A 25016-nucleotide genomic window follows, 5' to 3' on the forward strand; every position below is an offset into this window, starting at 1 on the left:
AACTTTTCCAAGAAAAAACGATTGGAAGAAAACTGTGCATCTTCAATTTTGTCTAACCTAGCAAATTGAACATGCTTTAACACATCTTCCTTGAGTGGAATTTTGTTGATGATGTAGTCACATGCAGTACAAAAGTAGTTTCTCACTGATGAAAAGAAAAAGGACTTATCTGTATCCTGATCATTCACTATATTCGAAGCGTGAATGCCAGTAACTAACTCATCATCACTTCTTTGATTTTGAATCAAATTGTACTCAATCTCAAACAATGAGGACCTTTTGACAATTTCGGGGGTAATAAAATTGGTGAACAACTGCTTTAGCAAATCCATTAGAAGTTCTAATAAAAAGTGAACTTGTGGGAAAGAAGTCTGAAGGGCAACATTCAACCTGTCAAATACAGAATAGTCACGTGAAGGAAAGTGCAAAAAGCCTTGTTCAGATTTGAGGACGGGAAGATAAACAATTTTTCCTCACGTATTGTGACTTAAGTTTTACGTCGTAGGACGGGTTTGTGCCATTTGGAAGAAAATGCTATTCTTTTAGAGACATGTGTAGTAGCAGAACTGAGAATTCTCTTCTTCTGATACTCTTTGGATCCACTTTGTTCAACTCTAGGTATTCTGAAAGATGTCAAGCTTGTGTAAATGTTATGCGTACGTAATATAACTTCCTCCTTGAAGAAAGAAAGCGGCAGATCCCACTGATCCAGTAGTCTATCCAAACATCTGCCTAAAGATAACCACATACTAAATACATGCTTCAGAATTTTCTTTGCCTCTTTACTGTGCAAGATCTGAAATTTCTGAAGGCGTTCTTTTCTTTTGACACTCACCTCTAAGAAATAAAATATATCAACAAAGATCTCGTCCACTTTAAGTGGTAATCTTCCAGTATCGTTTTCAGCCGCTAGATTAATCAGGTGGAAAATGCAAGAAAATGCAACCTATAATGGCAGTACCTGGTTGAACTTCCTTCAGAACTGCTAAATACCCATTTTTGTGTCCTATAGTAATAGGAGCATTGTCGGTGCAGAAAGCCACACAGTTTTCAGTTGGTATCTTGTGAGTATTCAGCTGTGATTCAGCTGTGTTTCGCCTTGTTGAGTCTAACGCTGGTATAGATAGCACAGTGCTCACTACTTTTTCCCGCGGAATGTCATAGGATGTAACAGTAACAGAATACAACTTGACATTTGTATCTTTGCTTCCATCCGTTGCTAAGAAAAATGGTCCATTCTGAAGACACTTAACAACATCAGATGATGAAATTTTTGCCGTTTTATTTACAGTGCATGTCGTTTTCGTGCTACCACAGCTATATTTCTTTGTAACTTCTGATGTGGGGCCGGCCGCGGTGGTCTAGCGGTTCTGGCGCTGCAGTCCGGAACCGCGGGACTGCTACGGTCGCAGATTCGAATCCTGCCTCGGGCATGGATGTGTGTGATGTCCTTAGGTTAGTTAGGTTTAAGTAGTTCTAAGTTCTAGGGAACTTATGACCTAAGATGTTGAGTCTCATAGTGCTCAGAGCCATTTGAACCATTTTTCTGATGTGGGAAATATCTTCTTAAATAAAGTGCCAGCATGATCAGCCGCACGTAATTGGACATTGTGTTCCACCAAAAAAGGAAGTAAACAGATACGCGTCTCTAATTAGGTCACTGTCAAAGTTTCCAAACTTGGAGAAAAAAGGAGTGCATTTTCTTGTTATCTTCCTTCGTTTTAACATAACTTACGTTTTTACAGCACTTCTTCCAACATGTCCAATATTAATATCACACCCACATACCGTGCAAAAGGCAAATTTTTCCCTCCTTTCTTGATTTTATTATGCACCGAAAATAAACATAATATGACTCCTTAAATGCCTGGAAGTACTGTTTCTTGTTGGCTTTATTCATGAATCCTACAGTAGAAGTATAGCGTATGAAAACGTCCGAGAACAAATGTCTCGATATGTACTGAAATATCGGAAGGAACCTGGATCCCTGAACGTCACATAAAATTATAACATATACACTCAAGGTAGTCAAACACTTCATTAAAACATGTCAAAGCACACAAAGAGTTAAACCATTAGATGAACACGATGCCAACCTCGTGAACAAAGAACATGCACATGGTAAACACCACACACACACGTAGAACGAATGTAATTATTCCACACGTGGTCAAAGAATATGGGTTAAATCACTACAAGCAAACGGAACAGAACAAAGAATTTGTGGGGCAGAGCCTGTGACACCTAACATTCACATGGAAGAACTGTTATCCCGGCTTTAAATTCAATTACAATGTCTACACAAACCTCACACGGTTAAAAGAACCAGTCATATCAAAGAATGAGTTACCGCCTATCGTAGACTTGGCTTCGATCCACGCAAACAATCGACTGTACAGAAGTGGGGTGATTATCGAGTGTTAACGTTTCAAATTTTTGTCCGCGAAGTCGTAAAATGACACCGTCCATCCGTAAAACCGTAAAATGCTGCAATTTCCCTAAATTGTACGGATAAACCTTAAAAGCTTGCAGTTTTGATAAAGTGTTGGCTCATCAATGTAAGTGCAGTCTGTTTCCTGTACAAGTTGTAGATGACTTTTGCTCCCTATGTTGTCTACTGCTTCCTTTAGAATTCACACAGTTTATTCAAAAACTTTCTCGAAGTCAACAAATGCTGTAAACTGCGGCTATGCGAACTGACCTCTTGTGCTCGCCGTAGTTAGTTCCATGTAGATCTGTCCAGCTTACAACCAGAGCATTACAAATATTCATAGACGCTTGAAAAAATTCTACGGAGACCTGGAAGTGAACAAAAGCACGGTGAGTCGTCGGGCTACGCGTCAGTCATCATCGCTACAAGGTCGCTCAAACCTTTCCGATCTCCCGGGTGCCGTCTGGCCGCATAAAGCTGTGACTTCTGCAGTGTTGAGACGCGGTGTGTGCTCACTGGTTTCTCGCCGCCTAACAGAAGACCTTAAAGAGCACTGCTGGACCATCTGTGCAGAACTGCTTGTACGTTACGAGGCTGATGGTGACAACTTTTTTGTCGAACATCGTCACAAGCCATGAAACATGGGTTCACCACTTCGAACCGGAAACAAAACGGGAATCCACGCAGTGGCTCCACACCATCTCCCTTCCGAAGAAAAAGTTCGCAGCCGCACGCTCAGCCGGTAAAGTCATGGCGACGGTCTTCTGGGGCTCTGAAGGGGTTGTTTTGTTTCATGTCCACCGTCATGGTGTAACAGTCAACTCGGGAGTGTGTGTTGTGCTGCCCTCAGTAAATTAAAAAAAAACTACCTCGGCGTGTTCGTCGCCACAAAAATGCAAACGAACTTCTCCTTCTGGATGACAACGCAAGGCCTCGCAGAAGTCTCTGCACCCGAGAGGAGCTCACAAAACTTCATTGGATTGTTCTTCATCCGCCCTAGAGCCCGCATCTCTCAACTTCGAACTCTCATCTGTTTGGAGACCTTTTTACCATGCATCCAAGCATTAAGTATAGACGAACGTTAGATGCAACACACGTGTGTCATATACAATGCAATAAGTCTATGATTTAGTTTCTGAAATTACCGTTTAATGTCAGCCCATTGCTTGTATCCTGCCATAGAATATCTGAACTGCCCTTTTGCAGGCCTTCGTGGTTAACTTGTTTTAAGTTATGTAGGTTATTAGACGAGATTTTTCTTTGGTTGTCTACACTGAGTATATTAAGAATACAACAACATGGGCAAAATGGCCCAGGGCAATAGGCTGATCGACGCGAGTTACTTAACCTGCCTCTTCGTTGCTATTATATCTATAAAGGTGTGGCCTATGATAGGTTTAGAGTCAAAAGTGTAATACTCGTATCGTTAGAGTAGAACAGTCCCCTGAAATTATTTTCAGAGCGTGATTTTAAATGTAGGTCTTCCTCCCATAGCGACTGCATGCTCGTACTGTGACACTAGCGAGGACAAGGCCGATTGGAAGACTGGTTTAAGACTTAACTTATAATAATACATTGCCCAATTAAAAGAAAATAAAGGTGTCCTCAACCCAAAACATTTATATGCGCGCCGCAGTGCTTCACTAGACTTCGTAATGATGAAGACGGTACTTCCACCGGCATTCGAACTGACTTAGCACCCAGTTTTTGTGGGAGGGGGCTACAGTCTGAGGTGGACTCCGAAAGACGGTGCAGCTCGTCATTTTCCACGTGCACAAACCATTTCCAGGGGAGAAAGAAGCCATAAGTGACAAAAGAAAAGTCCAACGGCCAGTAAAGCGTTGAACCCTGAACATTAGGCTTTATGATGTAGCGCTTCTCCACTGACATATGGTGTATTCAGTTTCTATATAAATCCGTGAAAAGCAAATGAGCAGCTACTCATTTTGAAAACTTTCACTACACAAGCATAACCTAAATGACTCATCGGGTTTCAAAGCTATGTTTGTTACGAGTACATGACGTACAGAGACGTCTGATACATGAAAAGATACACACATTCACTACGTTTCTGGTACGTTCAACAAATGTTCAATGTGTGCGAACTTTGTCACCCAGCACATACTCAAACTGTAATCCATTTCAGCCCATACATTCACCAGCAAGTTTCTGCCAAGGTGCATCACTGCAACAGTGATGCGTTTCTGCTGTTCTTGCGCCGTTGCTGTCATTGGGGGAGGGGGGGAAGGGTACATAAACTTTTTCCTTAACATAACCTCACAGGAAGAAAACACTTGGCAAGAGATCTGGTGACCTTCGGGGGGAGGGGGGGGGGGGCTGCATGGCAACAGAGGAACATCACCACGCCCTATCCAGCAATGTGATAGTTCTTCGTTTAGAAAGGCGCGGACAGTTGTAGTTTGTTGTCCATTGAAATAGAGTCGCATCTTGATGAAAGATGAAAGTCGAGTAATTAGCAGTCGGTTGTGGCAACAACCGCAACTGCAACGTATCCTGGTAGGGGAACCTGTCATTGTCTACTCAGTGAAGAAAAAGGGGGGCATAAACCTTTGTCTTGGTTACGGCACAGAAGACATTCAGCTTTGGCGAATCCCTGTCCAACATCACATGGACATGCGGCATTTCAGTACGCCACACTCTCAAACTGTGATGATTCATCTTTTCCGACAAATGGGAAGTTGCCTCGTCGCTGAATACGAGTATCGGAGTCCCCGCAAAGTCGTCATCATCATCTACCATAGCATTAGTGTACAAAACTCCAATCGGTGGGCGTAACATCTGGATGGAGTCAGGTGTAACAGTTGCAAACGGTAGAATTTGAAATGCAAACGCCACCACAAAACATTTCACCTTGTTTTCTGCGGAGTGTCCAGTTCACGACTTGTGCGAACGGTTTATTTCTTGTGGGCTGCGCACAAAGCTCTGCCTCATGCACTTCAGGAGTTCCTCTGAGGTCCACGGTCGCCCCATGCTTCTCTCTTTCAGTGTCATAAAACTGGCGAAACCAACGCAAAATGCTCTGGTGACTAGGTACAGCTTTTTCGTATTTGCGCACGAATGCACGCTGAATGCTCTTAGCTGACGAACACTTTGCATGTCCTAACACTCAAAAACTACTCTGATGCATTACTACCATCTTGGAGAGTGCCGTCGCAGGCCTGTCATCTAGCGCGCACGCGAGCCAAGAGACGGGCTCTTTAAAATTGGTTGAATCTCTATCGTGTCATGCATCGCTTGTCCTTGTACTCGCGTACTTGTCAGTACACAGTGCTTTGAAACTCGATGAATCATTTAGGCTAACGCGGCATTGTATGGCCTGTTTTGAAGCAGGTTTTCTGAATTTTGTGTTTGGTAGTGTCAGCCATTACTCGAAGTCATTAAACGCGACCAGCGAAGAATTCAGTCAGGACATCACGTCATATTGCGCTTGCACCCACGGTACAACACATCCTTGCAGCACATAACAAGTGCATGAACCTCATTTTGTGTATGGGTTTCGATTAACTTGTTTCTTTCAAATATCATTAAGTTGTAAAAACTTTTCGTTCTTTAATTAATGGTTCCCTTTGTTTCATAAGACAGCACTTCGTCCGTTGGTTTTAATGAGCGAACAAAAGTCTTGTTCTGCGAAGAACCGTATAACATAATGCAGAGATGTGAGAAGTGTTGCGCACTTTTATATACAGATCGAAGGGTGTATGGGCAAGTTTGTTTGGTCTATGCACGTGCCGAGCAGGAACTGGCAGAGGAAAGTAAACAGCATGTTTTAGCGCTCTGAAGTTCGGTGACTTCTGCAACACCCTGACATCGCGATTCAGGGTCTCTCCATGACGTTAGAAGATACTAGATTACGAACCAAAGCGTGAAGCCAGTTGTAACAAATGCCTGAATAATGTCGACGAGAGATGAATGAGTAACACAGTCAACCATTCCGACAATGTCGTATATTAGAAGTTTCACTTGTGTTACAGCAACCAGACTCGTGTCCATAATCCTTCACCAAGATGTCAGGTAGTGTTGGCATAGTTCTTTGAATCACGGGATAGTCATTTCAAAGCGTCGATTCAAATTCCGTTGAACGCGGGCGTTTAATGTTGCATTAGAGACTAGCATAATTTTGCAAATGTGAAAAATGGCAACGCTCTTGGGTGATGTCACATGCAGTAGAGGCACGGACGCACTTACACGCAGTCATCTACGCTACCGCCTAGTGACCCCGCAGCAAAAAAATTTAAAATAAATTTCTTTGTTCCAGTAGCTTCCAGTAATCGCAAAAGATGTGACGTAATTATTTTGTGGTCTTATTCATGTGAATTTTTCAATGGATGTGTTACATAAGTCAGCACTCATGTCTCAAATCCCCCGCACTCCATCAAGTTCCTAGTGGTGCCTGGTCAAACGTGTCAATTAGGAAAATCGCTAAGACGTTTAAAAGAATGGTTAAATTTTGGCAGTTAGAAACCTGTTCGATTTCTCGGAATGCTCATTTCATCAAAAGCGGACCTCCTCTCTCTCTCTCTCTCTCTCTCTCTCTCTCTCTCTCTCTCTCTCTCTCTCTCTGTCACACACTCACACACAAACACACACACACACTACACACACTGTCGCGATATGCGGTTTCTTGAACTCCTGATGCTGGGGAGAACTATTTTCAAATAATATTATCGTTAACGAGATATTGTGTATGTGAATTATTTGGTTTTTACAGCCCTTGACAAACAAACATGTCTGCTACAAAAAATGGTTCAAATGGCTCTGAGCACTATGGGACTCAACATCTCAGGTCATAAGTCCCCTAGAACTTAGAACTACTGAAACCTAACTAACCTAAGGACATCACACACATCCATGCCCGAGGGAGGATTCGAATCTGCGACCGTAGCGGTCGCGCGGTTCCAGACTGTAGCGCCTAGAACCGCTCGGCCGCTCCGCCCGGCTGTTTGCTACAGTTACAATAATTATGTTAGTTTAAAAAATGGACTACTAGTCTTTCCGTAGACACGGTTCACAACTTTTTCATCTATATATTTTTTTAAAATATATAGTTGTTAATGATAATGTTAATAAATCGTGTTCAACAGGTTAATGATTCCTATCCGTCCGCACAATGGTTTACTGCTGGTCTCCGAGCTAGTCTATTCGTGGAAGTACAGTAGTGTGGAAAACCTAAGGACGAGAGTAACTTCCGCATGATGTGTCACTGCCAAGTAACATAACCCGATGAAACTTGGACCATATATAGAAAGAACTGCTAAGGTATAGTACAGAAGGTAACTGAAAGAAATACGCAATGAGACGAACAGAGATTACACTTTTCTTCGAAGACAATAACTACGTGAAAGTCACCGCGATTTATTACAGTCCCCTTGACATTGCAAAAGGCACGACATGATTCTTAATTCGGTGTGCGATCACAAAGCACGGCAGTGCGTACTCTGCAACATGCTCCCATGCTGGGCACAAGGTTGGTAAGCAGTTCTTGTGGCTGGGCGCTCCATATGTCCACCAGCGCGTTTGAAAACTGTTGGATGGTTGTTGGTGCATGTTAACATACCGTAATACGTCTGCCCACCGCAGCCCACGAGTGCTCGATGGGATTTAAGAGGGGAAACGGGCAAGAGAGTCCATTCACCGAGTATCCTCTCGTTCCAGGAGCTCCTGCACCTGCGATGTTGGATGCGCTCGCGCACTGTTATTGATAAAAAAGAAGTCAGGGCCGATAGGACCCCTGAAAAGACGCACATGGGGAAGGTTTGGAGGTCAGTATGTCCATGCAACTCTGACCCTAGGACTTCTCTTAGAAGATAGGGTAAGGAAAGGCAAACCTACGTTTATAGCATTTGTAGATTTAGGGAAACCTTTTGACAGTGTTGACTAGAAGGCCCTGTTCCAAATTCTTAAGGTGGCGGGGGTAAAAAACAGGGACCGAAAGGCTATTTACAGTTTTTACAGAAACCAGATGGCCGTTACGAGAGGCTAGGGTCACGAAAGGGGAGCAGTGGTGCAGAAGGGAGTGAGACAGGATTGTAGCCTATCACCGACGTTATTCAATCTGTATATTCAGCAAACAGTAAAGGAAACAAAAGAAAAATTTAGAGTAAGAATTAAAGTCCGGCGAGAAGAAATAAAAACTTGGTTTGCCGATGACATTGTAATTCTGTCAGAGACAGCAAAGGACTTGGAAGAGCAGTTGAACGGAATGGACAGTATCTTGAAAGGAGGATATAAGATTAACATCAACGAAAGCAAAAAATGATTCAAATGGTTCTGAGCACTATGGGACTTAACTTCTGAGGTCATCAGCCCCCTAGAACTTAGAACTACTTAAACTTAACTAACCTAAGGACATCACACACATCCATGCCCGAGGCAGGATTCAAACCTGCGACCGTAGCGATCGCGTGGTGCCAGACTGTAGCGCCTAGAACCGCTCGGCCACCCCGGCCGGCTCAACAAAAGCAAAACGGGGATACTGGAATGTAGTCGAATTAAAGCAGGTGTTGCTGAGGGAGTTAGATTAGTAAATGAGACACTTAAAGCACTAAATGAGTTTTCCTATTTGGGAAGCACAATGACTGATGATGGTAAAAGTAGGGAGTGTATAAAATGTAGACTGACAATGGCAAGAAAAGCATTTCTGAAGAAGAGAAACTCGTTAACATCGATTATAGGTTTAAGTGTCAGGAAGTCCTTTATGAAGGTATTTGTATGGAGTGAAGTGAAACATGGACGATAAACAGTTCAGGCGAGAAGAAAGTAGAAGCTTTTGAAATGTGGTGCTACAGAAGAATGCTGAAGATCATATGGGTAGATCGCACAACTAATTAGGAGGTATTGAACAGAATTGGGGAGAAGAGGAGTTTGTGGTACAACTTGACTAGAAGAAGGGATCGGTTGGTAGGACATGTTCTGAGGCATCAAGGGATCATCAGTGTAGTACTGGAGGGAAGCGTGGGAGCTAAAAGTCATAGAGCGAGACCAAGAGATTCAGAGGGATGTAAGTTGCAGTAGTTAATCGGAGATGAAGAGGCTTGCGCAGCATATACAGCTGCATCAAACCAGTGTTTGGACTGAAAATCGTAACAACAACATGCCCATGCAACATTATGCCTCCGCACGCCATAACACCTGGAGCAGAAAACGATAATATTCGACATTGTTCATGGGTGCATTACGTGTCCCATATCTCGCCATATGCGGATTTAATTAAAAATATTTTTAGATAAAAATAAAATGTGCTTTCTATTTTATTTTAAAAAAACTTCTTTAATTACTCAAGGTAGTGATCTGTTCTACAGCAGTCTTTTGTAGCACTGTGCTTCAAAGCCATCCGTTCATTGAATCTAAAAGTATAGCAATTTTTATAGAATTAAATAATAATAATATACCTTAAATGCAGCTTGATAGGGGTTTCTTTCATAAATTGATGTAAAACGCTATCTTTGAGGGTATGTTATCACAAAATTTCCCCTGGTAGGCTCCGCAGCACACGTTCAGCCCATGGGTTTACAGATCATAAATAGGGCGGTGACTGGAGGTGAATCGACCACAGCTTTCCGTCGTGTCGCGAGGGGAGGGAGGCGGACAGTACGCAGCGCGCGCTCTGACCAGGGCGAACGAACGACTGCGCGGGCAGCGGGTAGCCGGCGACCTGGCGGACGTGGCCGGCCGCGCCAGCTGTTGACCGCCGTGCGTGCGTAAGCCGCGGCGAAAGCGTGACGTGGGCCGCGCGCCGCAGCCGCGGGGGCGGCGCTATTCCCAGCGCCGACAAAACATTTTGTTGGCTGGAGGCGCGACCGCAGTCGCCGCCGCCGCCGCCCAACGCTGGAGCGGCCCTCTCCAGGTTACCTGTCCGCTCTCCAGCGAGGCGGGGCGTGCAGTGCCACAGAGTGTAATCTACCCTCGTGGTCTGCAATATATTCAGGTGGCGAAAGTCATGGGATACCTCCTAATATCGTTTCTGACCTGCTTTTGTCCGGTGTAGTGCAGCAACTCGGCGTGGACTCAACAGGTCGAAGAAAGTCCCCAGCAGAAATCGAGCCATACTGCCCCTATAGCCGGCCATAAATGCGAAAATATTGCCGGTGCAGGATGTTGTGCACGAACTGACTTCTCGATTGCGTACCATAAATATTCGACATAATTCATGTCGGATGATATGCGTGGCAAAGTCTTTGGCTCGAATTGTCCAAGATGTGCAGTTATAGCTTGGTGACATGGCGAATTGTCATGAATACCTACAAATGGTCAGTGATTGATTAAGTTGGACCAGAGGACCCAGTCCATTCCATGTAAACATAGCCCACGCCATTACGGAGCCACCACCAGCTTCCACAGTGCCTTGTTGACAACTTGGGTCCATGTCTTCGTGGTGTCTGCGCCACACTCGAACCCTACCATCAACTCTTCTCAACTAAAATCGGGACTCATCTGGCCAGGCCACGATGTTCGAGTCGTCTTGGTTCCAACCGGTATCGTCACGAGCCCAGGAGAGGCGCTGCAGGCGATGTAGTTCTGTTAGCAAAAACACTCGCGTCGGTCTTCTGCTGCCATAGCACATTAACGCAAAATTTCCCCGCCATGTTCTAACGAATACGTTCATCGTACGTCCCCCGATGATTTTTGCGGTTGTTTCACACGATGTTGCTTGTGTGTTAGCACTGACAGCTCTACGCAAACGCCGCTGCTCTCGAATGTTAAGCGAAGTCCATCGGCCCCTGTGGTGTCCTTGGTGAGAGGGGGGGGGGGGGGGGAGGTTGTTTGGGGGAAAGAGACCAAACAGCGAGATCATCGATCTCATCGGATTAGGGAAGGAAGTCGGCCGTGCCCTTTCAAAGGAACCGTCCCAGCATTTGCCTGGAGCAATTTAGGGAAATCACGGAACACCTAAAACAGGATGGCCGGACGCGGGACTGAACCGTCGTCCTCCCGAATGCAAGACCAGTGTGCTAACCACTGCGCCACCTCGCTCGGTGTGGTGAGAGGTAACGCCTGAAATTTGGTATTCTCGGCACGCTCTTGTGACTGTGGATCTTGGAATACTGAATTACCTAACGATTTCCGAAACGGAATGTTCCATGCGTCTAGCTCCAACTGCCGTTACACGTCCAGAGTCTGTTAATTCCCGTCGCGCGGCCATAATCACGTCGGAGACCTTCTCACGTCAATCTCCTGAGTACAAATAACAGTACCGCCAATGCATTGCTCTTTTATACCTTGTGTACACGATACTACCGCCATCTGCATTTGTGCATATGCCTATCACATGACTTTTGTCAACTAAGTGTAGGTCTGTCCACCACTTTACCCGTGGACTGTGCTGACGCCACGGCAGGCTTACTATGGCTGGTACGTCTTACGGCCAGCTGCTGTTTCGATAAAGCTTGTGCGTAACCCTTAGCTGGCATCGCTCTGCTCGTTCTTTTGTACATATCATTCCGGTTCCTTCTCGTTGCCCCTCGATGATATAGCGCTCATTGGTTTTAGTTACAGCCTTTGCATAGACGGCTAACCACTAGATGGGTGGGTTCTAATGCAATTCCCTCAAAATAAGAAAGTTATGCTAGTTTCATTCTATTGTACATATCTACAGAAATTATTGTATGCATTTATGTACAGTCCACTTCCATATTACTAAACGAATAAAACATTAACTGAGTCGTAATTTCAGGTTGCTTTTCTAACGGCTTCCAGGGGTAACAAAAATCTGGTATTCCTTATTTCATATAATTATTGAACACATCTAAAAATTTAAAATGCCTTCGTACTCTACTCATCAAGAGCTCTAATCTGGCGTTAAAGGTTGAACCAGTACGTCAAGGATTAAAGTTACAACTTACATACCCACATCAAATAAGGTCTGCGTCACCCTGGTTCCTTTGTGCCAGGAAGGGAAGTGTCCAGGTGTCTCGGAGTGAACCAAAGCGATGTTGTTCGGACATGGAGGAGACACAGTGAGACAGGAACTGTCGATGACGTGCCTCGCTCAGGCCACACAAGGGCAGTGGATGCCGGCTACCTCAGAATTATGGCTTGGAGGAACCCTGACAGCAACGTCACCATGTTGAATAATGCTTTTCGTGCAGCCACAGGACGTCATGTTACGACTCAAACTGTGCGTAATAGGCTGCATGATGCGCAACTTCACTCCCGACGTCCATGGCGATGTCCATCTTTGCAACCACGACACCATGCAACGCGGTACAGATGGGCGTAACATCATGCCGAATGGACCGGTCAGGATTGGCATCACGTTCTCTTCACCGATGAGTGTCGCATATGCCTTCAACCAGACAATCGTCGGAGACGTGTTTGGAGGCAGCCCGGTCAGGCTGAACGCCTTGGACACTAATGTCCAGCGACTGCAGCAACGTGGAGGTTCCCTGCTGTTTGGGGATGGCATTATGTGGGGCTAGCGTACTCCGCTGGTGGTCATGGAAGGCGCCGTAACGGCTGTACGATAGGTGAATGCCCCTCCGACCGATAGTGCAACCATATCGGCAGCATATTGGCGAGGCATTCTTCTTTATGGACGACAGTTCGCGCCTCCATCGTGCACATCTTGTGAATGACTTCCTTCTGGATAACGACTTCACTCGACTAGAGTGGCCAGCATGTTTTCCACACATGAATCCTATAGAACATGTCTGGGATAAATTGAAAAGGGCTGTTTATGGACGACGTGACCCACCAATCACTCTGAGGGATCTACGCCAAATCGCCGTTGAAGAGTGGGTCAGTCTACACCAACAGTGCCTTGATGAACTTGTGGATAGTATGCCACGACGAATACAGGCATGCATCAGTGCAAGAAGACGTGTTACAGGGTTTTAGAGGTACCGGTGTGTACAGCAATCTGAACCACGACCTCTGAAGGTCGCGCTGTATGGTGGTACAATATGCAATGTGTGGTTTTCATGAGCAATAAAAAGGGCGGAAATGATGTTTATGTTGATCTCTATTCCAATTTTCTGTACTGGTTCGGAAACTCTCGGAACCGAGGTGATGCAAAACTTTTTTTGACGTGTGTACATAAATACATAAATATTTTGCCCGCAAATTACCCAGACGACATGGGATAGCGGTACGCACGTGTACAGATGGCGGTAGTATCGGGTACAAAATGTATACGAGGGTAGCGTATTGTCAAATCTGTCATTTGTACTCAGGTGAGTCACGTGAAAAGGTGTCCGACATGATTATGATTGCACGACCGGAATTAACTGACATTGAATACGGAATGATAGTTTGAACGAGACGCAAGGAACATTTCATTTCGGAAACCGTTTGGGAATTCAGTATTCCGAGAGCCACAGTGTCAAGAGCGTGCCGAGAGTACCAAATTTCAGGCACTACCTCTCACCTCAGACAATGCAGTGACCGATGGCCTTCACTTGACGACCGAGAGCAGCGAGTTTGCGTAGAGTTGTCATTGGTAACAGATAAGCAGTAATGCGTGAAACAACTACATAATCCAATGTGGGACATACGACGAACGTATCCTTTACGGCAGGGTGGCGAAATTTGGCGTTAATGGGCTAAGCAGCAGACGACCGACGTGAGTGCCTTGCTAAGGGCACGAGATCTGGACTCGTAACCATATCGGTTTGCCCCTAGACGATTGGGAAACCATGGCCTGATCAGATGAAATCCGATTTCAGTTGGTAAGAGACGATGGTAGTCTTTCAGTGTGGCGCATACTGCACCAAGACATGAACCCAAGTTGCCAACAAGGCGTTTTGCAAGCTGGTGGTGTCTCCATAATACTATAGGCTGTGTTTACATGGAATGTCCTTTGGCCCAATTGAACCGATCATGGCTGCTTGGAGACCATTTGCAGCCATTCATGAACTTCATGTTCCGTAACAACGATGTCATGTCATTCGGCTATAGTTGTTCGCGATGGTTTGAAGAACACTCTGGACAGTTCGAGTGGATGATTTGGCCACCCGGATCTTCCGACATAAATGCCATCGAACATTTATGCTACGAAATCGAGAAGTCAGTTCATGAAGAACATCCTGCATCTGCACCGGCAACACTTTTGCAATTATGGACGACTATAGATCAGCATTTCTGCAGGAGACTTCCAACGACTTGTTGAGTGCATGCCACATCGAGTTGCCGCACTAAGCCAAGCAAAAGAATGTCCGACACGATATTGGGAGTTATCCCGTGACTTTTGTCACCTGAGTGTTCATTCAACAGTGTTAGAGAATGAGAGTACCTACCGACCCCCAAGTAACTTTACACATTATTTCAAATCTTTTCGAAACTTGTTCTCGCTGTCTCCTCCCACAAAATAATGAAAGGAATATAGTTTATCGCTTACTTCGTGTTCGCTGTTCATGCTGTATATCTTCATCAGGCATGACTTTTTAATTTATTACCTCGTTACTACGGCCTCTATTCCTAATACGTTGTGCAGGCTTTGTCCACGACTGAGTTTACTACTCCATGTACGTGCAAAATTAGATCACTGTACGACGCACAGTTTAGGAGATACGTCATAAACATTGAGACGCATGGAAACGTAGCCTTTCTTAAAATTGACAAAACGGCTAAACTTCCATTACTCTGTTGTTGAAGGATCCGAAATTAATAAAACCAACGTAGTGAGAGCGTTGTGCCTACACCCATAAAGGTTTTCTACGCTTAACGTAAAATATTTTGACACGTCAACTCTTATGTAAAGTAATCAGACGTTTGAAGATGGTTTACACATGTTACTCCGATTCTTTAAAGAATCGGGTTGGGGAGTAACCTGTTCTGTTCTACACGATATACGCTATTTATGAAAGTCATTGTATTTATGTATGCAGCCAACTAGCTTAATTTTATACGCACTTGATACAGATATCACTTACTATTTGAAACGAAGCGCTGTGGGAGTAAGAACCACCTTCATCTCCTAAGAATGGGGATGGGTTGAGAATGTAGTGACACAGAAGCAGAGGTTTGCGTATTGTAATGTGATGTCTTTGGAATATGCGTCAGAATATTACTTTACGTGAATTAAAATAATCAAAATATCCGGCACATCGTGATTGGAACGTCACAACGATAGACGCATCCAGGAAGAGCATATTTTAGATCCCTATCTGGCCATCCTTATTTGTACTCTCCTTGATTCTCGTAAATCGCGTAAGACAAATGCCGGGACGGTTCCTTTAAAAGTAGTTCTAAGTTCTAGGGGACTGATGACCAAAGTAGTTAAGTCCCATAGTGCCCAAAGCCATTTGAATCATTTTTTTTCCTTTAAAAAGATCAATGTTGATTGACTTCCCCATCTTATCCTCGATTCAAATCTAGTGATTCGTCTGTACTGGACCTTTCGACGGCGGCGCGTTAACCCAAAATCTTACTTTTTTTTCTCTTTCGGGTAATGTTGGGAGAATTGGATTGCAAAATATGATACTCTAAAAGTAGCAGAAGAGTTTTGTATTTAGCGTACCAAACTAACGGTAGACACCTGAAGTAAAGAGTGAATATTATTGTTACTTTACTTGTGACAAGGGCGTTATCGACCAAACGTCTGCTCTTTGAGACTTGTCCATTTCTTTGTGTGGAGTTTTGAGTTGATGTTTCTCCTAGCTGTGTCCTCATGGAGATTATTTCACCACCTCTGGGTCTTCCTCTATTGTCCTGCAGAAAGTTGTTGTAAGTAGTCTGTTCTCCGTGATTCTTGCTATGTGACCAGCCCAGCTCAATATTCTCCTCTCCTTTAGCACCTCGACGATGTTTCGGTATTTAACTCTCATAGTTCATTTGTCCTATCTTCCTTTCCAAGCTATTTTCATAAATTATAGTTCCAAACATTTCCCTTAGTGTTTTCCTTTCGAACATTTAACGGCTTTTCTTCGTATTTCATTCTAAATATTAATGCTTCACATCTGTATAGCGTTCCTGTACAATAGCTGATTGATACAAGCGAATTTTGAAATTAGTGCTAAGTATGCACTGTCCACTCACGTTAATGTGACCACCTGTCAGAAACATGAATAACCATCTTTTGCAGCGCAGACCGCTGCGAGATGCGCAGAAACAGAGTCAGTGAGGTTCTGGAATTCACCGACAGATGCCGGCACAAGCGCCGCGGCCAGCTGCGCTAGGTTTCTCGGTTGAGGATCCATGGCGCGAACAGTCCGATCGAGGTGGTCCCACAGATTCTCGATTGGGTTTAAATCGGGGGGTTTGGTAACGAAGTGCGGATCGTAAACTCATTGTGATACTCTTAAGAACCATGCAATTGCACTGCGAGCTGTGTGACACGCTGCATTGTCCTGCTTGCAGATACACTACTGACCATTGAAAATGCTACACCAAGAAGACATGCAAATGATAAACGGGTATTCATTGGACAAATATACTATACTAGAGCTGACATGTGATTACATTTTCACGCAATTTGGGTGCATAGATCCTGAGAAATCAGTACCCAGAACAACCACCTCTCGCCGTAATAACGGCCTTGATACGCCTGGACATTGAGTCAAACAGCGCTTGGATGGCGTGTACAGGTACAGCTGCCAATGCAGCTTCAACACGATCCCATAATTCATCAGGAGTAGTGACTGGAGTATTGTGACGAGCCAGTTGCTCGGCCACCGTTGACCAGACATTGTCAATTGATGAGGGATCTGGAGACTATGCTGGCCAGGGCAGCAGTAGAACATTTTCTATATCCAGAAAGGCCCGTACAGGACCTGCAACATGCGGTCGTGCATTATCCTCCTGAAATGTAGGGTTTCGCAGGGATCGAATGAAGGGTAGAGCCACGGGTAGTAACACATCTGAAATGTAACGTCCACTGTTCAAAGTGCCGTCAATGCGAACAATAGATGACGGAGACGTGTAACCAATGGCACCCCATGCCATCACGCTGGGTGATACGCCGGTATGGCGATGACGAATACACGCTTCCAATGTGCGTTCACCGCGATGTCGCCAAACACGGATGCGACCATCATGATGCTGTAAACAGAACGTGGATTCATCCGAAAAAATGACGTTTTGCCATTCGTGCACCCAGGTTCGTCGTTGCGTACACCATCGCAGGCGCTGCTGTCTGTGATGCAGCGTCAAGGGTAACCGCAGCCATGGTCTCCGAGCCGATAGTCCATGCTGCTGCAAACGTCATCGAATTGTTCGAGCAGATGATTGTTGTCTTGCAAACATCCCCATCTGTTGACTCAGGGATCGAGACGTGGCTGCACGATCCGTTACAGCCATGCGGATAAGATGCCTGTCATCTCAACTGCTAGTGTAGTAATACGAGGCCGTTGGGATCCAGCACGGCGTTCCGTATTACTCTCTTGAAGCCACTGAGTCCATATTCTGCTAACAGTCATTGGATCTCGACCAACGCGAGCAGCAATGTCGCCATACGATAAACCGCAATCGCGATAGGCTACAATCCGACCTTTATCAAAGTCGGAAACGTGATGGTACGCATTTCTCCTACTTACACGAGGTATCACAACAATGTTTCACCAGGCAACGCCGGTCAACTGCTGTTTGTGTATGAGAAGTCGGTTGGAAACTTTCCTCATGTCAGCACGTTGTAGGTGTCGCCACCGGCGCCAACCTTGTGTGAATGCTCTAAAAAGCTAATCATTCGCATATCACAGCATCTTCTTCCTGTTGGTTAAATTTCGCGTCTGTAGCACGTCTTCTACGTGGTGCAGCAATTTTAATGGCCAGTAGTGTACAATCGTGCCGAGCTAAACCAAAGTGTACGTAGGGGTGGACATGGCCCTCAAGGATAGCTGCATACTTGTGTTAATCCATTGTGCCTTCCAGAATGATGAGATCAACTAGGAAATGCCACGAAAACTTTCCCCAAACCATAACGCTTGCAAGATGTTTGCTTTCAAGCGTTTCACACCGTACACGCCAACAACATGGTTAATCTGAAAACCGATATGTCGCCAGTCAGTGGACGGCCAGTCACGGTACTGTCGTGCAAATTCCAGCCTTCGTCGCCGATGAACAGTCGTCAGCACAGATACACGAAAAAGGAGCCTGTTCGGGAGGCCCATACGCAGAAACTTTCGGTTAACAGTCGTTGAGGAGACACTGTTGGTAACGCCTTGGTTCATGTGGGCGCTCAGTAGCTCAAAAGTTGCACATCTGTTTGCCAGTACTCATATCCTCAGACGTAGTTCATCCATTGTCATCTGTCGCCTGTGGTGCACCACAGCTGCCCCATTGCTGGTTTTGGATAGCGCCATTGTGCCATGCTCGGTATACCAGAACCATGGCAGTACATGACCTGTTTACAAACTGTGTCGTTTCAGAAATGCTGCACCCTTGGCCCGAAAGCCAGTGATCATGCCCTTTTGAAAGTTAGATAAATCGCTCCCATTTCCACATTACGACAGGGTCTGTACTGTTTTCCGCGTCCCCTTGGAACGCTTTATATACCTCCACTGCTAGTGCTACCACCTGCCACCGCTTACTGCAGATTGACGTCGAACATGATCACGTTAAGGTGACTGGACAGCGTTTTTTTCTTAAGGTATTGATAATGCTAAAAAGTGTTCTGTTAGCTGCTACTAGATGGGCTTCTATTTGTATATCCCTTCAGTTGTTTCTAATAAGAAGAACTCTAAACACTTGAGGCGATCACCTGTCTTGAAAGTGAATCGATCTACTTCAGACTTTCTTACGTATGACCATATATTTTGTCTTGTCTTCATTCATAAGTAATCTTGTCTTCTAAGCGCGTTTGTAACAATTTTTCATCATTCTAATTATTTCTGTTTTGGTACTACATATTAATATTATTGTTACACTTGAAGATTTGTGCCATCGAATCCGGGTTTCGTGCTAATCGCGGGCAGCCGCCTTAGCCATTAGGACGTCCATCTGAGCACGCCTCCCTGACTCCAAATTTCTTCTGCCACTGGTATTCCCACCAACGAGTTTCGAAAACTGTTACCGGAGAATCTACCTCAGGTTTGTGAGAGTAGGACCACTGGAGGAGCGGATTCGGTGGAAGACTGTGGCTTACGCTGCCCCAATGGATATTGCCATGAAATTATTAAACGCCAAGATCCTACACAGGCTCCAGTCTTCATTGTGGTACTATTTCCTCATACCCTGTTGGGGATCCTCTGGTATTAGTGTGGAAACGTCAGTTTCGATGAATGTTTGAGTCAGGCCTGAAGGCATGCTCGGATAGCCTAATGGTTAAGGTGTCTACTCATGATAAGCAACAAATACGTTTTCGAGACCTGCTCTGGTACAAATATTTAAGTAGTCGCTACATATTTGTTATGTTGCAGGTTTAGTCTACCTCACCATTTCGCGCTGGTATCATTTCATGTCACTGCGTCTTCATTGAGCTCATTTCCACCCTGACGAGTCAAAACGTAATGACCACATTCTTAATAGTTTGCTGGACCACCTTCAGAACGCCTTATAGCAGCGCTTCTGAGTGGTGTCGGTTCGATAAGTTTCCGTAGGTACGAGAGCTATTCGTTCATTAAGATCCAATCGGTCGCAAAACGGAAAGCACAGTGAAAATCCACTGAAGCTTTGCACAGATGTGTCTCTAGTACCCCCGTCGATCGCATCATGTCAACCTTTTTAGTTCTGAACGTACAATGAGCACGTAAAGATACCTAAAAAATAGTTTCTCCCGTCAAGTATGAGCACCTGCAGAGAGATTTCGCCCGATTTCACACAGCCCACGTAACGTAACGGCCTTGCATTTCCTGCTTTCAGAAAATAATCTCAGCCACACACTGCAGGGGCAATGAAGACGCTGCCTCTGAGTTTCTTCTCTTCTCACATGGCCCATTGGCTACGAAGACAACATTTTGGCACAGACAGCGATCTGCAGCCTAGAGAATTGGCTGAAAGTCTTCGATGAAGACGGTACTGGAAAGTTTGTAGAATGCTATGACAAATATATATCTAAAGTCGAAGCTACGACTACATAGACAAGTAGGTGGAAGGTGTAGCTAACTGTTGCAAATGAAACATTTTTTATGTTCGTTGTGGTTTTCATTTTCCAACCGATCGGACCTTAATAAACGAATAGCCTTCGTGCGTGGCATTCGATATCTTACCCGCAGGTCACGCAATTCCCGTAATTTATAGGCCAGTGGCTTGCGGGCACGGAGCTGATGCCTGGTAGCAACCCATGTGTGTTCCATCTGGCGCATATAAGGCGAATTAAGACTTCAACGTGAGTTCACTAGCACACTCCTCACACTACTTTAGCATGTTTTCTGTACTTGTGACACAGTCTGATATCGTGCTGGGAGATGCCATCGCCGTTGGGAAAGACACCACGTGTGAAGGTGATCCACAATTACGTTCATGTCGTCCACAGCTATCATGATGTATTACTACACTAGTCCCATGAAACCCCCAAGTGGATATCCCACAGAGCATAATGCTGCCTCCAACGGCTTGTGTCCTCGGCTCGGTGTATGTTTCGAGCAGCCGTTCGGCTGACGGCATATCCGGACATGACCATTGACGTGGTGTAACCAAAAGCGTGTTTAATTCAACCAAGCTGCCTGTTTCCAGTGATCCACGGTTCAAACTCTATGACTCAGTGCCCACTGCTGTCGTGACTGACAATTTCGTTGGGTCAGCATGAGAACACGAAGTGGATATCTGCTGGGAAGCCCCGAATTCAACCATGTGCGCCGAACGGTGTGCTTCGAAACACTTGATCCCGTGCGAACAATATACCCTCTGGTCAGATCTGCCACAGATCGTTGTCTCAGGGAGACGCAGCTTGACTAAAGAACACGGATATGTTGCTAGCACACATAATGGGGCATCAGGGAATAGCTGATTTGATAATGAAGGGAAGTGTGGGAGGTAAAGGTTGTAGGGGTAGTCCAAGGCTAGAGTCTAGTAATAAAGTTCAGATAGATGTGGTTTGTTGTAACTATGCAGATATCAAAAACTTGCGTAGGATACACAAGCTTCGAAAGCTCCATCAGACCAGCGTTCAGACTGAAGACGACAGCAAGAACATACTAACACTGCTGCTACCGCTACGCCGTTTTGTAGTGTGATATGTTAAGAGAACGCTTTTAATCACTTCAGTGGAACTCCGAAGCTGCACTTTGAGGACGAATAACCGAAGTACGTACGACAACAGAGCAACTTGTATTTTGCGAAATATGTTTCTGTAAGTACTGCATTTGTTAATGTACTGTTTGAAGCTAGTATTTGCGTTTTTCACAAGTAATACCTCACGTGAACGTGTCTGTTACACGATACTACTACTTCAACAGCTTGCGATTCTGTGGTTTTTTAATTCGTTAACCTTCAAACATCTGTTGCACAGAAATGCGTGGTTTTACAGGTAAACGATTTTGATCGTAAGAGAACAGACATAACTTTGTATTTAAAAATTATTTTTATTCTGTTTTAGTCGTTTTAGCTGCGTTGCTTTTCATGTAAGCGTTGGAAATCTGACACTTGCCCGTAGCAGCATGGAGAGAAATCGTCGGCAATGTATGCAGGAAATGGCAGTCTCAGGTGTGCAACTACAATGGGCCCTGATGGCGTTATCACTGCGCCTTTTATCGCGCGTTATACTTAAACTGGTGCGGGTATTTCTGAGAGCATGGCGGAAACTGGTGTCTGACGTACTCTACCTCTACATCTATACTCCGCAAGCCAGTCTCTGAAAGAAGATTTCATGAGCACCATGCCGTTTGTCCTTGCCTGGGCGAGTGAATCGCTGTTTAATTGTTTCATTCACATTCCTAACCCGAAGAGAACCGACCTTCAGGCCTCCAGCTACAGCCGTAGCAGTAACGAAAGAAATGTGTGGTAAATATCAGTGTGTTTTTAAGCAATTACTGTTTTTATATTAAAGAAACGCAAGTGAATTTTTAAATACAGCGACCTAAGTGTACGGTAGATGACGAGCAAGTCATCGCTTTTACTCTGTGTACACACAAAAACTTGCAATGCGCCAGGTGCTCATATTTTTTTGTTTCAGACATAGTGTCCCAGAATTAAATCAAGAATGTGTCCCATCCTTGGATTTTGACTAAAGTTTTATGGAGGTTTCCCGTGGTTGTAAGACGAATGCTGGAACTGGAAATTTGCAACAATAATACTCCCGATCCTCTGCCCTACCAACAACTTACTTGGTCTTGAGGATATATTCTTTCTGTCGTTGCAACTACAAAAAATGTGTGTTTTTTCAGCAGAAGCGTCTCGCTTTATTGAGGTAAAGCACCATCTGTGGTCTGTAATTAAGTTATTTACATTTTGATTTGCTTTAATATCGAAAAACTGTTCGTTAACAATATGTTAGCTTTTAATACGGTGATTTCCGCTTGATTTCTCGCCTACATCGGGAAATATTGTCTGCTACCATACCGTTGATGGTTTTTCACCCTCAAGAACTGTAAAGCAACTCCGGACAAATGGCTCTGAGCATTATGGGACTTAACATCGGAGTTCATCAGTCCCCTAGAACTTAGAACTACGTAAACCTAACTAACATAAGGACATCACCCACATCCATGCCCGAAGCAGGATTCGAACCTGCGACCGTAGCAGTCGCGCGGTTCCGGACTGAAGCGCCTAGAACCGCTCGGCCACAACGGCCGGCAAACTCCGGACAATATGGCCACACAAATGAAGAATTTAGCTCACTTGGTATTTGGTGGGAAAGACCCGGACTGTACCTTGGATCATAACTCTGAGCCGATTTTACCCTTAGCTGTAGAGATTGAGGGCTGTTAAATAATTTTTTTAAAAAATAGTACATTCAACGAAACATCCAGTGACGCAGTTTCCTGGTACCTATAGAGCGGCCCAGCCCGGCGCTCTCTCCCTGTTTACGTTCACGGACTTGCAAATTGCTATCACGGGTTTTGGCTCGCAACGACTTTGGCTTCATTTTAGTTTCTGATTGGTTTTCGATTCACGTCGTAAATCTTTACGCCAGTTTAACGGGCGCCCGTGTCTGGCCAGGACTCTACAGTAGCCGCGCCACAGCGAACTGTGACTTCGGCATTTTCACCACAGCCAACAGTGGCCAACCCATACGCAACTTCGCTGCAACACTCCACTACAACAACAGGGTGATACTGTCGTGCCCGACAGTTCAGAGGTCGCCAAACTTTTATTACAGCGAGCCGAATAACTGACAAAATTGCGAGCACTGGTAACATAATTATTCTGTACTATATTTGAATGGAAACTCTGGGGAAAAAAAACGAAAAAGTTAATCGTGCGTGAGTGGTCAAAAACCAACCAACATATTTATTTACTAAAAAGTTGTCAGATAGGATTTTGTTCCCAAAAATATTGTTACGTCAGGCTTAGTGTGTACTTACCTGAATCTTACAAACTAAGCAGCAAAAAAGTTTGTGAAGTTTGTGAAATTGATATATGGTTTTCAAGATGTCATAAATATGTGGCTTGATATTTCTGCATCCATTGAGGAGAATTGCTTGTTTTTGAATATGTTTGCTCACAGACGTAAATTGTTCCAAATGCTGATGCCATACCAGCGGCAAATTTCTCCAGTTTCGGAAACTCGACATCATCCAAGCAGCGGTAAAATCCAATAAGTTTTCCATCTTCGCTTTGCAACTTGTCATTTGCTTGCAAATCGATGGGTTCCAGATATAATTCAACTGGCTCATCATCCACGGTTAAAATCAAAACAATCTGGAACAGAAGAATGTCACTCTCTTTTCTGTCAGGATCTGAAAATCTCTCCAAAAATCAAGGTTGACGTGTTCAGGGATTGTAGTACGAATCTCTTCGAAAAAGTGAAAAGGAGATAAGATTTCTCTTTCCAGTAGTGCCGCAAACAATTACAGCATCCTTCGAAATCATTTGATCATTCTGTAGGAATCACACACGAGGTTATCCTTTCTCTAAAGTTTCACGTTCAATTCTTTCATGTGGGATATGATGTCGACCAAAAATGACAACTTTGAGAGCCAGGTAGAATTTGACAGCTGTGGACCAGCTCTGTCTTTTTCAGCGAGGGAATACCTGTTCGTAAAAACGAAACAGGGTGTTACCGCAGCTGAGCCACTTCACTGTTGCGTCATAAAGCAAGTCACAGAATTCAGAATCAATTTGTTCAAGGAAAGCCTAGAACTTGTGGTGATTTGGTGCATGTCCCGAAATGAAATTTACAGCATAAATGACTGGTTTCAGTACAAAAGAAATATGTAAGTCTTTCCCACAGAATGCTTGCTGATGTGTGATGCACTGTATGCACAGAGCACTCGGAATTCGCAAATCTTCCGAGTTAGTCATGATAACTGAAAATACTAAATTCAAACAGCCGGGACGTCTCCGCACGTTTGAAGGTCATCTAGTATTCCGCATCTGCGATAATGTAACAAGCGACTTCATCCCTTCCTTGGGACTCTATAATGAATTCCATTGTCTTTCACCTGGTCTTCGTGACTCATCGTCGATGGTGTAATCAAAGAATTTTTATCTGTCTAGCTAAATACTGAAAGGGTAGAGCGAGAATTCGACTACTATCATGTCATGTACAGGGAACAGTTCAAGCCAGTTACAAAACATTGTTTTCGATCTGTCA

This window comes from Schistocerca serialis, chromosome 2 (genome assembly GCF_023864345.2).
Source record: "Schistocerca serialis cubense isolate TAMUIC-IGC-003099 chromosome 2, iqSchSeri2.2, whole genome shotgun sequence".
NCBI lineage: Eukaryota > Metazoa > Arthropoda > Insecta > Orthoptera > Acrididae > Schistocerca > Schistocerca serialis.